Source organism: Pogona vitticeps, chromosome 5 (genome assembly GCF_051106095.1).
Source record: "Pogona vitticeps strain Pit_001003342236 chromosome 5, PviZW2.1, whole genome shotgun sequence".
NCBI lineage: Eukaryota > Metazoa > Chordata > Lepidosauria > Squamata > Agamidae > Pogona > Pogona vitticeps.
This window is the reverse complement of record NC_135787.1, coordinates 151,631,289-151,650,059: the sequence shown is the minus strand read 5'-3', so window position 1 is coordinate 151,650,059 and position 18,771 is coordinate 151,631,289. Positions and strand designations below refer to the sequence as shown.

The following is an 18,771-nucleotide window of genomic DNA, read 5'->3' as shown; positions in this document are numbered from 1 at the left end:
ATATATTTTTTTCTAAACCAAATTGCACTCTGATAGTGATATTTTAAAATTTTATACGATTGACTACATGGAATATTCTAATTACTGTACACAGTTCCAGAAAATATAATTGTATTATTATGAATATCCCATGATGAGAGGGGGGTGTTGTTATAGCTGTTTCCAAGGCAGCATTTTTTCTTCCCAGAAAAGTTGGCCAAACCTCGATCAAATTGTTTGTTTGGTTTCCTATGTGGGGAAAAATTAGAAAGAAACACAAAAGGGAAAAGGAGAGAATTTTTCGGTTCTCACTATTAAGGGAAACAAGTAGCTGTCTCTCTTTCTTTCCTTTTAGCATTCTTCAAACTTCACTCCTCACATTCACTTCCAGCACTTTTGTCAATAGTCATTTAGTGAAAAAAATCTTGTTAGTTCAATAGTTTTACTAAATCAAGGGCACAAAATATACATAAGATAGTACATTAGCTAGTACTTATCACTTACTCTCATCTTTACCATCTTGGATTTTCATATGTTATTTTTTGTTTTATTTTTATCGTTTGTTTTAATCCTATCTGTGTTTGATTGTAAACTGCCCAGAATGGATTTCTCCAGATGAGTGGTATAAAAATCAAAGGAAGGAAGGAAGAAAGGAAAGATTTCAAGCTGTCCAGATCCATTCATCAGACAATACGTTACAAAACCAAGGAATGATTTTTACATCATGATTTTCCCTTTTTAATGTAATGGGATTAAATCCTATTACCAGTCATAACTAGAGCAGTTCCATTGAATCACTTGCTCAATAGTAAGTGAATACTTATGTGAATCAGATTCTATTGGTCTGTTGTAGCTTGAATGAGAAACTGAGATAAGTCATTGTGCCAGCATTATATCCTAAGCTAGAACAAGGAGATCTATAGACATTCTAGTGTGTCATGTGCTTTAGTGGATAGAGTGATGGACTCAGGAGACCTGGGTTTGAATCCTAGCTTGGCCATGTAAAGTCACTGGGATGTGAGGGGACTGGTAATACTATTTTAAAAAAATAAATCATTCAGTTTGATAGCCCTATTAGGGTTGCTATAGGTTGGTCCTGACTTGATGGCACATCACATGCAGATAAATTCACACACACACACACACACACACACACACACACACACACACACACACACACACACACACACACACACACACACACACACACACACACCTATATGAACAGTTAAGAATTACCCATGTTGGTCACAGTAAAAATTCCAAAATCCCTATTTGTTTAATGTTTTTTTATTAGAGAAACCAAAAAACATCAAAACCTGTGTAAACTTATGGGATTTTCAGGTATGTTTATTAGACAAGTTGTCACAAAAAACAAATTGTGGGTGAAACAAAGTTTATATGCACTTTGTAATGTTCTGGTTTTGTGTGATAATTTGTGCTTTTTTGAAATCTACATGTAAATTTATGCTTAAATGTATAAGTGAATCATGTAATTGGCTCTTGTTTGCATTGAGAGCTGCCCAACCACAATTCAGCTATGGTGGCTGAATCTCAAAATTTTTGTGCAAAATTAAAGTAACCCTACAAATCTGAAGTCTGCTCATCCCTTCAAAAGACCACAATCATACATCTGTGCAGTTGTATGGAAATTACATTGTGTCATGCTTCAGTTAAATTGGAATGGCAAACACCTCATTAATCTGAACAATATGTCACTATTATCTGTACAGAAACAGTCTTTCCAAAAGTCATTCAAAATATGTAAATAAGGCTCTTCTCTTTCAGGTAGTATGTAAGAAAATTTTGTCCCCGGCAATTTCTGACAATCCACCTGCTCTCATATAAATGGAGGACTTCCTCTGTTTAAATGTCTGTGGGATGCTGGAATTGTAATTCTGTTTACTAAAATTGCATTATACTATAATATGAAGTATCACTAGGGGAACTAAAAGCCATTTTTATCTAAGCCTATTTCCTTAATTTAGGGATGGAAAACTTCTGACAAAGGAGAAGGTGCATTGGTTGATTATGTGCTAAACCATTGAAAATAAACCTTTTGTGATTTCTGTATGATGGGGCTCTTCAGAAACACTATCAATTTCTGTTTCTAAAACTACAATTAGCAAAGCAGTGAAAAGACCATCACTAAGGCCTCATCCTCTTTTTAAGGATTCTCCTGTGTTGAAAGTATTACTGTATTATATTAAAACACATATGCCCTTCTGTCCCTAAAACTCATCATTCTGCAGGATTGAACTTCTGACATTTTCATTTCATTTGCACTCATTTTATTTGGTCTTGATTTTATAACACAACATTATGTCTGTGTTACTGGTTTTCATATGAAATATGCTTGTTTTAATATTTATTCATAGATTTTGTATGAAAAGGTGCTATTTGTGCTTTAGCATTAATGGGTATGCAAAATAGACACCATCTGGTAGCTTCTAGTTATCTTTATCTGACATTCACAGTTAAATAAAAAACAATGGAAAGGTGTCTCACTTGACAAGATGGAGAAAGGAGAGGACTGTGATGAAGAAAGAAATCCTTTATAAGCAAACTACAGATCTGTACTTTCTTTCCCTCTTGTAACAATAATATAAACATACAATTGCTTGCCATTTCAAAAGATAATTAGAAGAGATTGTTAACTGGTTAAATATTTCACAACATAATCCTTTACAAGAGGAAATTCCAGTGAGTTTAGCAAGACACACTAAAAGGAAAATGTTACAGAATTGTAACCTTGCTTTACTTTTATTGTACAAACATTTTTCATATTGAAAATGGACCAGCTATGACCACATAGTGTTCAGAATTAGGAAAGAACAAAGCAAAATAACAACAGATTTCATTTGCTATCCATTATTATTTATTTGTATTATTATTACAAACTGGAACATTCCCAGAAATATGAAGTCTTCTGAGTTGATGGAGTTTGCTTGAGTCAATGTTCATGTACTTAACCAATGGGTCAAAGAAATTGTCTCATGCAGCAGTTTTAAATGCTTGATAGAACATCTGGAAATCACCCAACTAATTTCCTGAAGAGCTGAAAGAGTGAGGAAATCAATATGCTTACAGAATGTAATGGCTCCCTGTGGACAGTGGTATAGCATCAAGTCCACCCTTACTAACCGGTAAAGGCTATATTTCACAGCTGTCAGAAAACACTGACATTGGAGCCTTCTGTAATGGACCATCTTGCTTATACTGGGTTTTCTTTGAATGTAACAGCTGGAAGCACTGACTAAAACTAATTATAAAAAAACTGGACATGAGGATTCAATAGTTGATGAAAATGAAGTTACTACTTCTATGTTGCTTTGTTGTCTTAAAAAGTCAACCTCATATGACTATAGTATTAGTAGGCTAGCTACAATTTTGTTAAAATAAAAATTTCCATTTCCTTATTATTTTCATTCCTAAATAATCCTGAATTTGGGATCTTTCCTATTCCAATCTTGCAAATGTTCCATTGGGCCAGAAAAAAAGGAAGTGATTTGCCACTCCCTGGATTCATGGCAGAACCCACGAAAAGGGAGAGGAAACTTACAGGAGCTAATCTGATTTTTACAATACAGTCAATGCCCTTCAGAGCTGGAGCAAAATAGTAGATCAGAGATGTGGGGGGGAGGGAAGTGGGATGTAATGTCCTGGATGCACACACCCACCTATTCCATGTTTTCATCCCAACATTTCTTTGTTTCAACATCCTAATTTGGAGGATTATGGAGGATTTTTTTGTTAATATTATTAAGTATTAACAAAATACTTAATAATCACATTAATCAGTAACATTTGTCAATCTATTGCATATTGCCTAGCCATCTTTCTTCCACCTGCCCCAGGGCTCACCCCCATCCAAGGCTAACATGATGTCCATTACTTTATTACTTCACAGTCAAGTCAGGTATTGAAGGAAATGCAACATATCTTCCTATTATAGCATTTTCCCTTCAGGAAACCAATTCTTTCAAAGTTCTATACGGGAGGGATTAAACCTGCAAATGAAGCCCATGATGTCACAAAGAACCCATCACAGAAGAAAGGCAAACTAATTTGCAAGAGGAAGGAGCTGGAGGAATGTCATGGTGGGATAAACAGATACCTTAAACTTTTTAGGGGAGGGCCACTTCTATGGGCTGTATGGTCCAACTTGATTCTCAGATAATTCTGAAACTCATTGGCAAAGTTTACATGAGGCATTGTTACATGTATAAAGAGTTAATCATTCAAAAATGCCTTATACTATTTCTCTTCCCACTTAATTAGTTTAACAGCAATGTCTTGCCTTACACATCAAGGTGTAGCTGCTGCTGATTTCCTAAAACAGCTCTTCTTCAAATTTAGTTTTCTTTTAAACATCTTCATTGGCCTGAAGGTAAAGCTGTCCAAAGGTAACCAGGTGGTTCCTGGGGTTTGCTTTTCCTCTCTCTGTTGACTCCGTCAAAAGATAGCTGGTTGCTATTTGGGAGATACCTTAATTATTATCACATGTGCTGTACCTGGGCCAGTAGCATTTTGTGTTTCTGGCTTTGCCAAGTTCTTCCTGCCAATTTAGAATTCCTGTCTTCTGGAAAATACACAGTAAGCAGCCAAACAGTCATTTGCCAGCTTCTACAGATGTCTTTAAAATCATAGTGCTGTTTCAGTTGTTTCGCTGTATAGCTAAGGAACAAGAGAGCTTTAGCAATGAATTCTGCCAAATCCATTCATTTCTACATGAGCACATGGGGGTTATGGTGATAGTGATTTAAAACAAAAACATAAAAGGTTCCTATACTGCTTCTTGAGAATGAGAAACACAAAGTATTCATTTCAACAATAACTTTTATTGAACCACTCCTCTGTTTCCTTAAAGGAATACAAGAATTTGATTTCCACAGCTGACTGTGTTTTGACAAGAAATCCATTTTTTTATTATTATTATTATTATTACTGGAACTTTTTTTCAATTTAAAAAAATCCTTGAAGTCAATGTGGCATATTAAACATGATAGCTAAGGTTAGGGCACCATGACAATAGCAGCACCCATTTTTAAAAATGCTGCAGGCCCCATTTTGGATTTAGTTTATGGCAAACATGTAGCAAATATAAAAATAACAAGAATCCAGTTTTCTTCCTTGCTTTGTTGGTTATTACACATCATCCTTGAGTATCATGTAAACTAGAGAAATGTCTTGTCGGAATGTCCAAAAAATCACCAGGTTAATCCACATGATTGACAGGAAGGAGTGTCCTACATCATTGTCCCTGATTCAGCATCACATGCACTGTTGGTCCCACCCCATCGATGCTGAGCATGGGTGTCTCTAAAGGCAAACATATGCGCAAATAGGCGGATAGGCATAGGATCATCTCACAACCAAGCCCCCCCCCAAACTCACATGAGTCCCAATCATATTGAATGCTCATCCATGCATAGCTACCCCTTTCCACACATGTATACTCAGCATATGGGCACTGAGAAGATAGGTGATGCTACAATTGGGACAAGTGGAGTAATTCTGCTTTCTGGTAATGATGTGGAATCTATTAAATGAGATTTCACTTCTCCTTCATGAAGGTGGCTAATACCTTTATTCTATCTGATCACTCGACACAAAGGAGCATAATATAAATTCAACTTTTTCTTATCAGCATAGAGCAAAGATGTTATGTCAGATATTTCCCCATTAGGTAGGAAAAGGAAATTATTTTTTGAATTCATTTCCTGGTGCCCTTCATGGCTTATTAATTTAATAATCAAACCATCAAAATACATTCTTGCTCATGGCTCCTAGAATCTCATAACTGAACAGTCAAAGTGTGTCGATCTAGTGGCTCTTTTAATCTTTTAGTCAGTCTGTCAAAGAACATGACTCCTGTCACCTAGTAGTTAAACTGCTAAAGTATATATCATGAATGTGTACATTAGCTTAGAGAAACATCACCTTCATCGCTTGTGACATAGTGTAATATTTTCATTCTTTGAATGTCCATACACTCTAATTTGAAATGGAAGTACTCATTCAAATCATTCTCATCCAAGAAAACAAGTAACTATATAATCACACACCCCCCCTTGTTTCCATGACAGTGAGGTATTTTTTGTCTGTATCAAAGGAAAAGTTTTCTTTTGGGACAATAGTAGTGCACTAATTGCATCATGATGCAAAATTACAATAGCTGCTGTTTGTTTTTTTTAATACAGCTGCATTGGAAAGTTGCTTTTAATCAATCAGCCAATAATTCCATATGTGACATTTATGTGTACAAAGCAAACAGATACTAGTTTTGCACAAGTACATTTTGCACAGATTGCAGAAACCCCAATGGCTGGGGAAAAGAAGGAGGAGGAGGGAGCAATCCGTGTTTTGTTTTTACCGTGTAGGTGAGAAAACCTATTGGGATTAATTCTTTCTTTCTTTCTTCATTCACATCAGAGTGTTGCACAAGTTAAAATTATGGATGTATATGGAATATAGGTAAAAAAATATTAAAATATTAGAAAATATTGTCACATCTACTGTAGACCTAAAAAGACTGTTGGATCATTTTGCTTATCACCAAGTTTTCAGTACAACATTTTTGGAAGAGAGGGTTGGCTGGCTATATGCCATTACCCAACAAGATGTTTAAATTTGTCAAGACAGCTATATTTCTTCACCTCTCTACCTAATCTTGCTATGAGGAAAGCCTGAAAGAACTGGGCATGTTTAAGTCTTGAGAAAAGTAGACAGAGGTATATATGATAGCACTCTTCAAATATTTTAAAGTTTGTCATACAGAGGAACGATTGGATCTGTTCTCAGTCATCCCAGGATTCCTGTATTGAGCAGGGCATTGGATTGAATGGTCTTGTAGGAACTTCCATCTCTATTTTTCTATGACTACAATAAACCATTGTTTCTATATAATAGCAGTAATTTGCTTATAGTTCTCCCCCCCCCACCCCAATACACACACCGCCTTAATTGCCTGTTTTTAATTATTACAGACATTACAGTTGTTCTGGTAAGTTAAGTGTACTTGTTGAATTTTAATTGCATATTGGTTGGATGTGCAAGATTAATAAAAGAAAATCAAAGCTATCCTTAATGTAGGGTTTCCCACAAGCCATTTCATGTATTGTATCTAAAGAAGTAGATACTTCCAAAATTACAGAACAACTGTGGGATGTCAAACCATATGTTTGAATGACAAAATGGACTCTGTATTTAAGTGTAATTATACTCCTAAAAAGTAAATGCTCGCCATTCAAGATTAAAACACTCAAGTTGCTATTGGCTTTGTTGCTAAAATATCCTCTACTAATTGATTCTTTTTATTTACATACTAAGGATAATATTTAGATCCAATTGAAAAGCACAGAGGGAAGTTTTCAAGTGCTAAATTCAAAGCACTAGCTTTCACAGTACTGGAGGGGGGACCCTTGTCTATATGGTAGCTATTTTTGTAATTATGAAATTCAGGACAGATTTAGAACATGAAGTAAAGTATAGCACTTCATCATTTTACTTAGTTTTACTCTTTGATCTCAGTATTCTTTCCTATGGTATTGTCTTTCATTTTCACTTCCAAATTTAGCACTACATCACTGACTACCACTGCCAGGATTCAGGATGGTATATACATTCACATAGTCAGGATTCATATTTGAGATGTTACCACAACAGGGGCATTTGGAGCATTTGCCAAGATGCTCCCAAACATTTTCCTGATCACATTGATGGGATTGTTTGACCATGAGTGAAAACCGGTGTATGTAGAATATTTGCATAGTTACTGTGCATCAACTACAAAGTGACCGAGCAGCTCCAAGATATGTGGACCTATCAAATACAAGTGTCAATATGTCTTAGGGCAGTATTAAATCATTTGACTTTTATAGTATTTCTCTAGTTACTGTTGGAATAAGGAAGTTGCTCCACGCCCTGTCATTTCAGCCTCAGTGCAGTATAAATGTCTTTTTGCACATATATAACAAATGCTGTCATGGTTGATTTCTCTCAAATCTAGTGTCTAATTGTGCCTATATATCACACAGTGACATCTCTTTTGACATTAAGAGCAATACTGTGTATTTTGAACTCAAGAAGGCATGGAAAAATGTGTTGAGGAACTAACAACAGTGAGCCTTAAGTCCAGATGACTGAAAATCCACCTTCAGATTCAAATTTAGTATAGTATTGTCAGACAAAGATATTAGTGTGATAATGAGTAACTCCTGCAGTTGCCCTTTAGCATACAGACACTTATAAAATAATAAATATCTACAGAGTGTCATCTGCTGCTTAAATAACTGATTGCTTAATGACATTTTTCAGGGATTTTAATTCCCTCAGAGGCTGATGGAAGAATGAGATGACCCTGCTATTTCATTTTACTGGAGTCTCTTTTTCTCGCATGATTGGACTGGATAGTGAAAGGGTCAAAATTCAGAAAGATTTATAGGGTCATTTTAGTTTAGTGAGGCTAGAAACATTGATCTGAACTAAATACTGTATATAATGGGAAAATCCATTCTCAACTCACATTTTAACACTCAAAATCACCTGTCATTATTATTGTAACTGGCTATGTATAAAAAACCAGATAGCCATGTATCTTTCCCAAGGCTTCTTCTCCCATTTTATTTAGTATCCCTTTTGTTTATAACTAATCTAGTGAAGGGGCAAATTTGTTTGACACTGAAAGCTACATTAATTCATTGAATGAGCATACCTTTTTCCGTACTCTTGTCAGCCCTGGGAGGATGATGCCAAGCACATGTGGAGCTGAAATGCAAGTTCTGTCAGCTTGATAGTGTATTGAGATAATATAGGACTAGAAGGGTCAAACAGGAGACAGAATCAAGTGCAGGCTGGGTTTGGGATGAGAAGTCTATCCCAAGATTAGAATGACTAGAATGTGGATGCAGGGAGAAAGACAGGTAAAGGAGTAGGTAAAAAGGTAAGCAAGTTGGCAGTTTAGGGGAGATGGAAAAGCACAGAGAAGAAGAATCAGTGAGGTAATAATCTTGTCTGATTCTACTAAACCAACAGACTGCTAATCTCCAAGGATTAGAACTAGCCTCTACTCAACAGAGAGGAAAATAACTGTGCACTGTTAGCATTTCTCTTTTACCTGAAGATGAAATTTGCATATCGCAAATCAGTCTGTCTACATGGATAATTGCCACCATGCATGGCCACATTTTTGGAGTTTTTCCTTGTTCTGCAGTTCCCCGGATTTAGTACCAGATAACCAGTGTTCCAGTGTGGTGTAGTGGATTGAATGATGGACTCGGACTCTGGAGAACAGGGTTTGAGTCCCTGCTCAGCCATGGAAACTCACTGGAGGAGTGGAACTGGTAAAGCCACTCCTTAAATATCTCACTTACCCTGACAATCCTATTAGGGTCACAATAAATTGGTTCTGACTTGACAGCATGTAACAATAACAAACCATTCAGCACACTGCAGTACTTGAAAGCTTGCTATGTCCAGCAAAGGTTTCGTTGTTGTTATGTTCTTTCAAGCTGCTTCCAACCTATAGTGAGTGACTAAGGTTATCCAAGTATGCGAGATGTTCAAGGAACAGTTTACCATTGTTATGCACTCTGCTGTGTTCCCACAGCTGAGCAATAATTGGAACCCAGGCTCCTTAGTCTAACACTTTATCCTCTTTACCACACTGGCTTTCTCATGAAGATATTATACCTCTCCAAATTTTATTTCTACCCATGTATCAGATATCTATTTTTCCTTTCTTTATTCATACTATTCTTTTATAATATATGCTGCCGTATTGTTTCAGTGTAATTTTTAACCTACTGCCACCTGCTCTGAGGACCTTTTGAGTCTAAAGCAGACAGAACAATGTATGAATTGCTAGACAGACAGACAGACAGACAGACAGACAGACAGACAGACAGACAGACAGACAGAGGAGCTGAATTTGGGGGATATAGCTAAACCATTTCCTTTCATTCTGCAGTTCTTTCATGTCTTCTATCACAAGAGCAGCATACTCATTTCAATTTAAAAAAATCTCTTCTTTTGCAAACAACAGTTTTAATGCAACTGAAGGAAAATCTCAGCTGTTTCACCGTATATATGCCAATAATTATTACACACTCCACTCAGTCCGGAATTTTTGAGTTTCTGTACAAGGAATGGTTGCAAGTGTTTGTCTTCTTGACACTACCAGCTGTGTCTGAATAGAGGTTGACCTCAGCAGGGCCGATGATGTTTGAGCTATAAAAACAATTAAAGCAATGTTTTAAAATTAACAGCCTGAATCTCTTGACATTTGTTTCACACATCCCAGCTGTAACCCTAGATGCATCATTGTAGGAGATCAGTTGTAGAGGCCTCTTCATAACGTATGTTGAGTGAGTTTGGGGTCATTTAAATGTTACCTTGGCCACATTGGAGTAATTTCTATGGGTGGCCCCTGACCTGCTCATGGAAGCCAGTTGTGGGGATCCCAGCCATGGAATGGCAACTGCACTTTGTGTGTGTGTGTGAATTATTTGGCAAAGAGCTTTACACTTGGCTCCCAACCAAGAAACTATTGAACTGTTTCATAAAAGCAGGGCAATTGACATCTGAAGTTATTATATTACATTCCACTGGAAATGTTTTAGTTAAAACAATGACATCAGCATCTATCAAAAACCAAAAGCCTTTGAACTTGACAGAAACAACTGCATAGTCATTAACAAACTGATGTAACCTCAGTTTTACATGAAATTGTTCTGAAAAATCATTGCAGATAGAATATATAATTCCAATGTGCAGACAATACTGGCATGCTTTTCCTGGCCCATTTATGAGTGATTTGATCTGCCTGACTTTGTGTCTGAAAATGAAAGGCAATACAATAGGAAAGAATATTGAGATGCAAATGCTCCAAATGCCCCTGTTGTGGTAACATCTCAAAATATGAATCCTGACTATGTGAATGTATATACCATCCTGAATCCTGGGAGTGGTGGACAGTGATATAGTGCTAAATTTGGAAGTGTAGGAGCTCACTGTCACAGTCCCCACAGCCAAACCCCATAAGGACAGTAAAAAAAAAAAAAAAGAGAGAGAGAGAGAGAGAGAGAGAGAGAGAGAGAGCAGCTAGACTGGTCTGTATCAACAAATAATTAGAAGGTGTTTTGTAAAGGTAATGCAATTAAATGACCCATTCAAAGCCACACCTTGAAATATTTGCATTCCAGCAGAAATTGTTTTGAATGCTATCCTGTTCCTAGAGAAATCCATTAATTTTCCCACTACTGTGTTTAGAGGGTGGTAAACATCATAGACTCTAGTAATCAGAAAGGCCCAGAGTTTCAGTCCTGTGAGTTCTGACTCCACAACCCTACTGATTGCAAATACACACAATTAGCTGACCAGAGGTTGGAAGTTCAAGAACATGGTTCATAGCTATTCTTGATTAAACTTTTTGGGCAAAATCCAGTGGTGCTTTTACTGGCATAAGCTAAGGGTGTGATCACTTGGAGAAACAGATCTCAAGTTGGATTCCTTGGAGAGTAGCTTGGTGTGATATATTTTTCATGAGCACATGACATACAGGGAAGTGCTCTGTGTCCCAACCCTGATCCATGCCCAAGTAGAATTAAAGCTTCTACTTTTGGGGCCAGGCTGAAGTGATTCCATAGCAGACAGAAGGGTTGCTGTATAGGAGACCACTCATGTCAAAACTACCCTTTCCAGTGTGATCAGGTGGGGGCCTTTGAAGCCACCTGATTGTACCCTGAGTCTCTCCTATATGTAGATTGTCATGCAATTGTGACAAACAAATAAGAAAGTCTAACATGGCTCTGTTTTCAAATGGGAAACATTAGTGGGTTGTAAAATTTGATTCAGGTTTGGAAACAGTACAATTGTAGAGAAAGTCCCAGGTTACATAGACCTTTTTCGAAAGTTTCTAAACTCCATCTTGTAAGTGATCTCTCCTTATATCTTCCCAGGTCTCACTATGGCTTTTATTAGTGATGATATGTTAGCCAACTGCTGGCAACTGAACCTGCCACTTCAGAACCTTTGAAGAAAAGTCCGTAGATAAGAATTCAGTTATTGCTGGTGATTGGATTTAGGAAAACAGTTCACTTGTGTTGCTTTTGTTTTCCCCTCACTGTTTCTGTGGCACTGAACTGAGTACTCCCAGCTGCCTGCCTCTTCTGCCTTTTATCTTAGGGAAGAGAAAGCTTTCAGGGAACCTGTTGCCTGATCAGAGCATATTTCTTCCTCTAGGTCCTGCATAGAAGTAGGTGTCATGCTGCTTTTGTAAACAATCTAGTGAAGGCATAAGAGATGTTAGAAACTGAATGGGTTGCTGCAGCTGTTTCTCTGAGAATTCTTGTTCCTTTGATATGTCCATCTCCAGCACCAAGAGAGTTAGTTCTTGTTGACCAACTTGCTCGGTGCTACATCTTGGCTAGAGGCTGAAGGGAAAGACCTCTAGGAAGTGGTTGAGAAGGCTCTCTTCTTCCTTGAGTTCTGTTATAATTAGATTCTTTTCCCCACATGAGTCCCCTAATTATTCCCTCCCTACCCCTTTTACATTGGAAAAAGGACACCATTTTCATAGAACAATAGTGCCTGTTGTTTTGCATCTTCAGTGCTCCCATGGAACACAGCCCTCCAGCTATATTTTCAACTTTCATGAAACTGGAATACATGCTGCCTTTTGGTATGAATGACAATCCAACAATTAAAATCAGACAGAAGCAGAAATTGTGTTCTTCCAGTGCATCAGAAAAGCAACATGGGCCATTAAAACAGGAGCAGTCTTCTTTATACTTTCTTTCTTACAGCCAGATGAGTAGCATTCAATGTATAAAGGAAGGGGTGTTTATTATCTGCTTTCATTTATTTGCTTTTTTATTTCTTCATTGTGAGTTGCTAATAAAAATGGAATTAATACAGTTAATAGTTTGCAGGCTGCCTGTAACTAACTTCTCAGGACAGTTCACAACAAGAAATAGAACACATTGAAATTAAGTAGCAAAGCCTCCTAATAAAAAAATATAAAGCAGCATTAAAAAAAAGTATGCATATAAAGAAACAGTTTAAAATTTCGAAAGATTTGAAAGATATGAAAAAATGTAGTGCTCTTGTCCTGGTTTGAAAATTAAACCCAAGTTTCTGCCACATAAGGGTCTCTGGGAAAAACATTCCAAAACTAGGAGCCACTAATGAACAAGATTTTTCTCCCATAATGACCTGTCATGCCTCCTTTCCCAAAGATGATGCCAAGGATTGAGTAGGTAATGAGGAGAGGCACAGACTTTCAGACATCCTGGTAGCAAGCTGTGGAAGGCCTGAAGTCAACAATGACCCTGCAATTTGAAGCCAAATTGAATGGGCTGAGTTTGATTTCTGAATATACTGTATATCCAAGCTGAATGATTTGGTTTTCCAGATTGTTGAAATGGATTCTGAACCAAATCTTCTGGTTGATGGACTCTCCTGAAGTACACTATTAGTGGTGCAGGAGATGAAGTGGCATAACATTCTTCCTATTGATTTCAGGAATTGCTGATTCTCCGCTTGTTCTCAGAGCTTTTATCCAAAATTGAATAGTCTATTTCACCCAACAGCAACTTGGCTTCTTTACACCATCACACACACACACAGAGAGAGAGAGAGAGAGAGAGAGCAACAATTCAAACTGCTTTCCAACCTGTTCAGAGTTTCAAAAACAATTTGTCATGCCATGGGCTCTTTATGCCAATGCAATGCAAATGGCTTGCTATGTGTGCCAAGTTGGTTCTGCACCTAGACTGTGACTCTGTGTATGGACTTCAGACAAATTTTCAGTTCCACGCTTGCCTTTACACAGATATGTGCAAGTGCTTCAAGAGGTGCTTGAAAACACAGATCAAAACTGAAACATGTTTTCCTCCCTTTTAAATGGCACCCGATTCATCTCACTCTGTCTTTTGTCTAGTGACTAGAAAGGAGAATGGAATGCAAATGTTCTTTCAGCAGCTTTATCCCCCTTTTCATTATGAAATGTTCTGTAGCTGCTTTTACTGTGAGGTGGGAAGAATATATATCAACTTCCTGTTAAAGTATTTCTGTTCTTTCCTTGTTTTTAAAAGAAAAATATATGTATCAACACTGTTTACCAATGTTTTACATTATGATAAACCCTTTTCTGTAATGGAACAACACTGTGCTTGATAGGCAGGGATAGCAAATATGCTCCAAACATTCAGAGCAAGGCCCAGAAGCAAAACAGATTTGATGACAGAATGCATGAAATATTTTCTTTTAAATACAAATTAATTAAAACAAATAGCAGATGTTTTATATCCTCCTTCTTCTCAAACAATTTGAGCAATCAACCTTTGTTCCATGAAATATGCATGAATCTGAATTAAATTTCTATCTGTACAGTAAATTCTTTCCAAGTTTAACAGGAGGCTAATTGCAAGAATGGCAGGAAAGCGGGAAGGGAAAAAAAGCACAAGTTATCAAATACAATTCAGTGCTAAGTGCATGTCTTGTTGAAAATGCTTGACTCCTTTGGGGGGAGTGTTAATACCTTATCAAGAACACAATTGTGATTATCACTTTTGATTCCATTCTTGCACATTGGTACTGAGCCAATTAATCCATTTCAGTGTTTGCTTTTTTGACAGTCCCTCATTGCATAGTGGAATTTTAATGCACCTTTTCAAGGCTATACCTTTCCTAAGTCTGATATGAGCTGGAAAGAAAATTAGAGTTGGACCATATCCAGCTATAACAGGGTTTGCCAATGGGTCTGTTTACATATTGCTGCATAAAGGCCTTGTAAACTCACAACTGAACTATCCTTTAATCTAGAGTGCTCTCCCAAAGGGAGGAGCTTTAAAACAGTAGAGATGGGCATGAAACATCAAAATGGCAGTTCACCCTGGTTCATAGTTTGTGGAAGTCCACAAACCACAAACCATGGATTTATGAATTTTTCCAAAATGAACCACAAATCGGCTTGTTGGGTCGTGTGGGAATTTTTTTTAAGACAGCACAGTAGCTATCTTTAAAAAAAATCCAACAATTTGGCTGCCTCCCTGCCCCCACAGCCTACCCCCCTTTCCCACTAACCCAATGACTCCCTATCTTTTCCTGCTTATGCTTCCTCTTCCTCCTTTGCCACCACCATCTTGAGAGCCTCACTGATGGCTCCCTATTATTATTATTATTATTATTATTATTATTATTATTATTATTATTATTATTATTATTATTATTATTATTATTATTATTATTATTATTATTATTATTATTATTATTATTATTATTATTGAGCCATAACCCAGTGCCTTCTCTTCATCAGCTGGTAGACAGGCAATGGGGCAGTGGGAAGGGAGTGGGGACAGGCTGTGTGGATGGCAATGAATCAGGAGGTTCATAAATAACAAAAAATCATTGGCTTGGTTCTAGAGATGGGGATGACTCACCATTTTGGCGAGTCGTCCCGCTTCGTGAGCCATCAAAAGTTGACGACTCATGAAGTACGAAGTTGTCCCCATGAGGTGATGAATAATAAAGTTATTTGTGTAGGAGGTTATTAAATATAATAATTACAAAAAACCCACCATTCTGCCTACTGGCAGCCGATCAGTTGATTTGCAGCAGATAGGCAGCCACTCCCAACACAGCCTACCCCCACACACACACCCCTGTCCTCGCTACCCTAAATGAAGCTACAGCCACCATCTTTGCAAAGGGCAGACAGTCTCCTTTTTACATGCCGTGGCTGGGAGGCCAGAAGGAAACCTCGGCAGCAGCCACTATGGTAAGGGGGTGTCAGTGGGGGCTAAGTTAGGGAGAGGAAGGGGGTGGTGGGGGTAGGCTGTGGGGTTGGGTGGCTGTGTGTGTGGCATGGCTGCCTATCTGCTGCCAATCAGCTGATCAGTGGCTGGTAGGCAGCATGGTGTTTCTCATTTTTTGTTTTAATTGGAAGGGGTTGTTGGTGGTGGTGGTGGCTGTAGAGGGTGGCTGCCTATTTGCTGCTGGTAGGCAGAATGGTATTTCTTTTTTAATAGGAAGGGGCTGGGGGTAGGCTGTGGAGAGGTGGCTGTGGGGTTGTGATTGCCTATTTGCTGTTGATCCATTGGTTGGCGGCCGGTAGGCAGAATGGTGGGTAAATATTTATCCCTTCATATTCGTGGGGGCCTATGGAGTCCACAAATATGAAGGGATGAATATTTAATGAATCAGCTGTTTTTGTTTAAAAAAGTCAATCCGTTTTTATATTTGTCCCCATCTCTATTTGGTTCTGGTTCTTTAGTTTGGATGAACCCAAACTGAACCAAATCAACAAATTAGCAATTTGTACAAATTTCCTGGTTCATTTTTAGCTTCATGCCCATCTCTAACAAACAGCATAGATATTGATAATCTACAAATGGTACTTGCCTTTTTAAAAAACTCCTGCCAATGAATTCACTAAACATAAATAATATGAGAGGTTTCTGTGTTCCACATTGCAGATTAAAGATAACCAGATTTTCAGTTTTCAAATGTTTAACATTTTGTATTCCTCCATCCAGTCATGCTTCAAAAGATGTGCTGGCTCTAGAGGATTAGGAATAGGCAGAAGTTTCTCCTGTGGACAGGCATCCACTTATACCTGTAGCAATGCCCTTGTGCCAGCAGAACCAGATTTACATGGCTGATCACAGAGATCTGTCAAAAAAGCTGCTCTGAGGGCTATTTCAGCAGAAGAATGCCAAAAAGAGAGAGAATAGGGGCAAATCAAGAGAGTAGATGTGTTATGCAATATTCAAACCTCCTTTAGTTCAAGGACACTGCCCCAGGCTTGCAAAAAGTCTAGTAATTTCTAGTATCCCTAGGCTGGGGTGGGAGGGTGTATTCAGCACAGCTTCAGCTGACCTCACATTAGCTCATCTGCACCTAAGCCATCTTGCCTGGTTAGGATTGCATACTTCTGTAACCACAGAAACATAACCACAGCCTGTGGAAGATGATTTTAAAAGTCAAACCTATCATAGAAAAACATTTTCATCAAAGTCCACTAGATTTCTAAGCAGATTAATGTGCACGCACACACACACCTCTCTAACAATATACATGAACTATATGAATTATGTTGCTGGGAACTAGAGACATGGATAATAAGGACTGCCGGCTAGCTTAGCGGTTTGGTTGGGAGTTCAATTCCTCACTGTGCCTCTTTGACAAGGGCTGGAAACAATAATCTACAGGGTCCCTTCCAGCTCTGCAGTTCTAAAATTACTAGCACAAATAACGATGACAACGACAACGACAATAATAACAATAACAATAACAACAACAACAACAACAACAATAATAATATTATTATTAATAATGAGATTTAGTACTGATAAAGGGAACAGTATTGGTTTGGCTAGTCATTAGTCTCTAAGTGTTTGACATGAAAGTGGCCAGGCAAAATCATTTTTACCAAAAAGCAGTATCAGAACAAGGACACTAAACACATTGTTAGATTTTACAGTCTAGGACACACAAATGGCTGCAGAAATGAAATGTGTTTAAACAGACTAATGAGCATTTTCTATGTATGTGATACTCTTAGAATATCGTAATCATGCTTAGATATTATGAGCCAACACATTTATTTTTGAAATGAGAGCAGAATACTTGCTGCTGGGTTTTGTAAGTTACTATTCCGGACAGAACAGTGACCTTGGTAATTCTTCTTTGGTCAGCACCGTTAGTATATTTTAATGAGAAATGTGAAAATCTGCTGCTGTGTCATGTGAATCTATAACTGTGAAGGAAAGAATGTGTCTCAGCTATATCCAATGAGAAATGTTTAGATTGCTAAATAGGAAGTACTTAAAGATTAATAACTAGGACATTAACATCTTATAGCTTAATCTCACATTATGTGAGAGATTTTTGAATGCCTGTCAGAAAAAAAAATCCATCATATCAAGAAGAACTGTGCTGGACTTAGTGGTGCTTCATTTACTGAAATCGTTTGTAACAGATTGGTAAGAATGTGCAGCAATTTCCAGGGGATAAAAATGACTTTCTCTTAAACCAATCATGCTGAAAATCCACTACTGACACAAACACCAGGGATATTATACTCTTCAGAACAGTTTTTTTTCCCCTGAAAATTATTCTTAACTAGTAGTAATGAAAATCACAGGTTCAGTCCAGACTTAATCATATATTCAGGGGAAAAAAATGAAATGACGCATGTGGTCATTACACAATACAAAAGCAGGAATAGGTGATACTTTATTAGACCACTAAAAAATTATACAATTTGCTAGGTTTCATGGATCAAAATCCACTTCCTGGGCATGTACAGGTGTCTGTCAATAGTGTTTGGGCAGGAAATTAACCATGCTGAACTGCCGAACTAGCAGTTCGTGCTCATCTCTAATTAGGACTCAGGAGGTAAAGGGTAAAGGTTCCCCTTGACATTTTTTAGTCCAGTCCTGTCCGACTCTAGGGGGCGGTGCTCATCCTGTTTTCAAGCCATAGAGCCAGCACTTGTCCGAAGACAGTTTCCATTGCCACGTGGCCAGCGTGACTAGGGAACGCCGTTTTACCTTCCCACCAAAGTGGTACCTATTTACAGTATCTACTCGCATTTGCATGCCTTCAAACTGCTAGGTTGGCGAGGAGCTGGGACAAAACGATGGGAGCTCACTCTGCCGCATGGATTCGATCTTACGACTGCTGGTCTTCTGACCCTGCAGCACAGGCTTCTGTGGTTTAGCCCACAGTGCCACCACAACCCTAGGATTTCAGGCATGGAAACCCACTGCAGCTGTGGAACTGGTA

At 37.9% G+C, this 18,771-nt stretch overlaps 1 long non-coding RNA gene across 1 annotated transcript; it reads right to left on the bottom strand.

Annotated features, from left to right (window-relative positions):
• Positions 1-18: 18 nt before the first annotated feature.
• Positions 19-14,994, bottom strand: LOC144583358 (uncharacterized). The gene is made up of 2 exons (XR_013537108.1): positions 4,494-14,994; positions 19-3,037 (listed from the first exon to the last, which is right to left on the bottom strand). It is a non-coding gene; the product is annotated as an uncharacterized LOC144583358 (long non-coding RNA).
• Between the last annotated feature and the right edge of the window lie 3,777 nt (positions 14,995-18,771).